This window comes from Castor canadensis, chromosome X (genome assembly GCF_047511655.1).
Source record: "Castor canadensis chromosome X, mCasCan1.hap1v2, whole genome shotgun sequence".
NCBI lineage: Eukaryota > Metazoa > Chordata > Mammalia > Rodentia > Castoridae > Castor > Castor canadensis.
In genome coordinates, this window is record NC_133405.1 from 91,536,219 (window position 1) to 91,542,310 (window position 6,092).

Here is a 6,092-nt window from a genome sequence, read left to right on the forward strand (position 1 = left end):
GAGCCAAGCAACACACAAACAGAAAAGTACTTCACGGTTTCACTTATATGTGGAATCTAATAAAAGCTGAATGCACAGAAGCCGAATAGAACAGAGGTTACCAGGAACAGATATTGTGAACATGGAGAGATGTAGGTCAAGCTGCACTGTTGGATTTATGGGGAATAAAAAGTATAATGTAAAATTTGCTAAGAGTGTTGGTCTCGTGTCACCTTAACCCACACATGCCCCAAATTTTTAAAAGTAACCACGTGAGGGAGATGTATATGTTAAATTACTTCATGTAGAAATCACTTCATCATTTCTACGTTTATTAAAACACCTCAAATACATACAATAAAAATAAAATAATAAAAAATTTGTCATTACAATAACTCATGGAATATGAATAAGGGAGCTTTTCTATTCGTTCCCTCAATGTTATGAAATAAAACCTGTTGGCTGGTGTTATAACTAATGGGATGTGTGAGAATCCCACGGACACAAGCCAGGCATGATAGCACAGACCTGTAATTACAGTACTGAGTAGGCTGAAGCAGGGGGATTGCTACCCTGCTCTACATAGCAGGACCCTGTTTCCAAAAACAAAACAAATTAAAAATAAAAGAGAATCCCAAGAGTAGAATTTACCTCATACTACTCCCTTTCCTTTCCCAAGATTCCTTCAGACCATACAGTTACTCCTACGTAGTTATTTATTATATTCGCCACAATAATTCAGTGATGTTTGACCCTCTTTAACTAGATTGTGAGTACCAGACTGAAATCGTGTCTGTCTTTAATTCTCAGACTCCTAGCACCTAGCAAGTTACATGGCATAAGTAGGCAACAATAAATGCTGAGTGAAACAACAGGCTCAATAAATACCTGACCTGTTCTCTTTAAACATTTAACTGGCACAAAAGACAAAGAACAGCTGAAAAACTCATCCAGATCGAAAGAGGTTAAATATACATGACACCAACATTATTTGTGATTAATAGCAAAATTACTATATTACAGTGACGACAGAGAAGCACAGAAGAAAGCAATTAGTGGGGCCTTGTTTGAACTAAGGCCTTGAGCTTAGCATGCAGGTGCACTACCACTTGATCCTTGCCTTCAGCTCAGCCCTTTCTAGGCTCATTATAAAAAATTTTCCATTTTCCTTTGACACTTATTTTTTTGTGCTTGAAAATACTTCCTAGATGGATCTCCACATTAGTACTTCCAAGGAAATAGTATTTAATTTGACTTGTAAAATTGCATAGTAGTTTTTGATCATTTCATCAAATACACAGACATATTTTCATAGCACATGTAGGATGTCAGTGCCACAAACTTCTAACACCTGTAATAAACCCTATTTTCCTAGGAATGTTAACTCTTCTTCTATGTGGAAAAGCTGAGATTCAGGTATTGTGTCTTATTCTTGGCTGGTAGAGACTTCACTGCCAAAATTTCGTTTTTACTGTCATCTATGTTTTTGTAAGAAAAAGTGAATGAACTTTGCTTAAATGCTTACTGCTCAAATGTCTACAATGTTCAATTACTGAGTACTGGTCCAGGAAAAGACACAGTTCAATGGAGCAGGACACACTCCAGGAAAGAGCTAAATGAATGATAGCCACTGCTTCCATTAATTGACTTTCTTTTTTTTACAATAAGTTTGGTAAAAGCTGAATAACTTAAGGATATTGTTATACATGTATCTGCATTAATATGATTTTAAGTGTCCTTTCAAGGGTGTTTGAAGCCAGGTGTGGTAACGTATGCCTGTACTCCCAACTAATCAGTAGGCAGAGATTTGGGAGGATCGCGGTTTGAGGCCAGCCCAGGCAGAACATTAGCTAGACCCCCATTCTCAGCCAACAAGCCAGGCGTGGCGGCACGTATCTGTGATCTCAGCTCTGCAGGAGGCACGGGTAGGAGGTTCACAGTCTGAAGGAAGCTCCAGGAAACAACGGGAGATCCTATCTGACACAAAACTGCAAACTAGATTCCACTTTCCCAACCAACTTCCAGGAAATGTCCAAGATCCTTTTCTGTTCTCTTTCCTCCTGTTACTGATGATGTCATAAAGCATGATGCACACATACACCTTCCCCCACAGGCATTTTTCTCCCTGTGCCTCTACCTTTAACTTCAGGTTCTCCTTCCTCTTTTGGCTCCTCACCAGGTGTAACACCTTGACTTTCAGTTGATTGCTCTTCTTGTTGAGGTGGTTCATCACCAGACTGCTCAGCCTTTTGGAAGTCACATGCATGCAAATAAAAAAAATTACTTGTAATAACCACATGTACTCCAAACTATATCTCAAGAAGTCTGAATCATTTAAATATGATTTTATACAATTATTAACAAAATTACTTTTCCCACAGAGGTTACTCCCACCACTATTTTAGAAGGTATTTTAATTTATGGTGGGACCGATCTATTTTTAGAAAGCATAAGAAGGAAGCCATGAGGCATAATTCCTGAGAATGTAAGAGCATCCATCCAGGCCAGAACAGAATGAAATCCCATGAGATCAATTGTCACCCCCTTATCAGCATGGAAAAACTTTACCTGTGTATATACACTATTTAACAACATTGTCTAAAAAATAAATGTCTTTTCTTTTTGGTGGTACTGTGATTTGAACTGGGGACTGCTTGCTATCAAGGTGCTCTACCACTTGAGCCACTCTGCCAGACCTTTTCGTATTGGTATTTTTTTAAAGATATGTTCTCAGGAGCTACTTGCACCAGCTGGCCTCAAACTGAATCCTCAAACTGATCTCTGCCTCTCCAGTAGCTGAGATTATAGGCATGAGCCACTGGCACCTGGCCTCAAAAATAAATTTTGGTTAATACAAAACATTAACTATTAAAGCACTCACAACCACAGGCTCAATCAGCTCAACAGATTCTTCTTCATCCCGTCTTCCTCTAGATTTAGATCTTGATCTTACTGGTTTACTCATTTCATACTGAAAGCAGAACAGTGTGATTTACAAAATGCACATAAGAAGATAGCTATATTTGATCAAGTTCATGGCCAAATGTCTACTAGCAATATTTTAAAACTCAGAGAATACTGATAAAATAAGTCCCAGGCTTAGTGTGTGTCTGTGTACCCCAGCTCTTGCAACTGCCATTTATATTGGCCATGCTGCCAGAGAAATCTTAAGTCGTGTGGCAAAACACAGAAGTCATTTCAGATGCTGTTTGGTTGAGCACTAGATTCCCCATTACGCAGAATTAAGAGTGGAGTGACTACTACTTTGATCACATTCTCATTAGCTTGGCCAGTTGCCCTGGAAAACAGCTTGTCCCTCGTTCCTCCCCATGCCATGTCGTACTATCCAGGACTACACAAAGCAGTGGGACCACACACCTCTCAATGGCCGCAATGGACAGAACCCACTGAGTCCATCCTGGTTTCCGGGCCCTTTCCTCACCACCGGTCCTGCACCCTGCCCGGCTCCCCACAGGGGACTCGGCCATCTGTCCTGTAGGCCGTCTTTCCATCTGTCTGTCCATCCCAGGCGCCTCCCTCCAGGGTCAGTGGAGGCCTCTGACAGCACCCACCCATGTCCCCCCTCTTCGCCTGACCCCTCCCCCTGCAGACCACCACACCCCCTTGTCCAGTTCCCGCCACCACGACAAAGGCCATGGCGGCAGCGGCACCTGTGAGGAGGAGAAGGACGACGACCTCGAGGCCATCCAACAACTCCCAGTCCAACCGACCACAGGCCAGACCCGCCCGCAGCCTGCTGTCTCCTCCACACACTGTCACACACAAACGGGGGGCAGGACTGCTCTAAGGCCCTACTGCGGATCGTTGCTCAAAGACAAAGAATGAAGAACGCAGAAGGAACAAAGGCGCCACCTTCCACCTCAGCGTTCTGAGAGCACTAGGCAGACCGCAAGGCGCGTGCGTGGTAGCGGTCACGTGTGCAGGCAGCGCGTGCGCACTAGGTCAGGCGGGCAGCCTGTGCTGTTGTGTGACCTCAGCAGAGACCTAATCCTGAAGAATGAGTGAGCTAGCATCCAGGTTTCATTTTCCCGTCTCAGTCTTTGTTTCTCCTCTAGGCACTTGAGGATAGGAAAGGATGTGTCTCAGAAAGTCCTACTGTGATAGCAGTTGGTATTAAGGACTTTAATGTCGGTTTTTACAAGGCCCTTGTTCAGTGACTTTCTTGCCTTTTTTTTTTCTTTCAATTTTTTTTTGGTATATACTAGTTTACATGGGGATTTCATTCCGACATTTACATGTGTGCTTCAAATGCATCTTGATTCACCTCCTCCACCATTCTCCCTCATCTAGTTCCCTGCTTCTTAGAACAGTTTCAACAGGTTTCATTGTTCTCTTTTTATTAATATATACAAAGTGTATCAACCATATTCAAACTCCTTCACCCTCTCTGTTTATCTTTCCCCTCCCTTTGATACCCACTGCTGAACATGACCTGTTGTACATTTTTAAGTGTATATTGACTGTGTATATCCTATATTAATCACATTAACCTCTGTATTATTTACCCTTTATTGTCCTCCTCCCCTATTATTCAACAGCTTTCAGTGCATTTTTTCTGTTATCTTGATACACATACGCAACATATTTCTATATTTCCTCTATCATTCTGTTTTTGTTCCCTGCCTCCTTGTTGTCCCCTCATGCTGACCAACTATTACAATCATATTCAAACTATATTCAAACTCCTTCACCCTCTTCATTTACAATTTCCCTTCCTTTTGCTACCTACCCCTGGACAGGACCTGTTTTACCTTCCTGTCCTACATTGTTTAAGTGTATATTGATTGTTTAAGAGGATTTCTCTATGATATTTCACACTTGTTTACATTGTATGTTAATTGCATTAACCTCCGTGCTGTTTATTATGTCAGGCATGCAGCATGTGCTGTTGTGTGACCCCAGCAGAGACCTAATGCTGAGGATTGGATTGAATTGGCTAACACAGCACATTTCATTTTTCTTCTTTAGTCTTTGTTCCTCTTCCAGAAACTCCTTATTGCCCTCCTCCCCTATTATTCAACAGCTTTCAGTGCATTTTGTTCTGGTGTCTTGGTACACAGATGCAATGTATTTCTGTATTACTCACTATCATTATCCTTTCATGTCCTCCCTTGTTCTCCCTTTGGGTTGACCAGCTATTGCAATCATGTTCTCTCTCTCTTTATAATGTATGTACATATGCATATGTGTTTATAAGAATGTGGGGGTTTTTATAAACACATTGATCTTTTGTGTCTAGCTTCCACATAAGAGGGAACACATGCAATCTTTGTCCTTCTGAGGCTGGCTTACTTTGCTTAGCATGGTGATCTTCAGTTCCATTCATTTACCTGCAAATGACATAATTTCATTCCTGTTTATGCTTTACTAAACACACCATTGTGTATATATACCACATTTTCATCATCCATTCATCAGTTGTGGGGCATCTGGGCTGTTTCTAAAACTTGGTTGTTGTGAATAGTGCTGCAATAAGCATGGGTGTGCAACTGGCTCTATTGTTTTCTGTCATACATGCCTTCAGGTATATGCCCAGGAGTGGTATCTATTTTCAGTTTTTGGAGGAGGCTGCATAATTTACATTCCCACCAATAGTATATATAAAAGTTATTCCCCCAATCCCCATTCCCGCATCCTCACCAGCATTTGTTTTTGGTTCTGTTTTTGAGAATAGCCATTCTGACTAGAGTGAGGTGAAATCTCAATGTCATTTTGATTTGTATTTCCTTTATACCATTTGTAATTCTTCTTTCTTTGGAGAATTGTCTGTTCAATTCATATGCCCATTTATTCAGTTGGTTGTTGATTCTTTGTGGAGTTAGTTTTCTAAGACCCCTGTATATTCTGGTTATTAATTCCTTCTCAGATGTTCAGCTGGCAAAAATTTTCTCCCATTAAGTGGTCTTCAGTCTAGTGACTATTTTCTTTGCTGTGTAGAAAATTTTTAGTTATATTCAGTCCCATTTGTGAATCTTTTTTCTTAACTGCTGAGCTATTGGAGTTCTATTCATAAAGTTATTGCCTATGCCTATACATTCATTACATTAAGATTTTGGTCTACTTTGATTGATACTGTTGGAATTGATAACCCT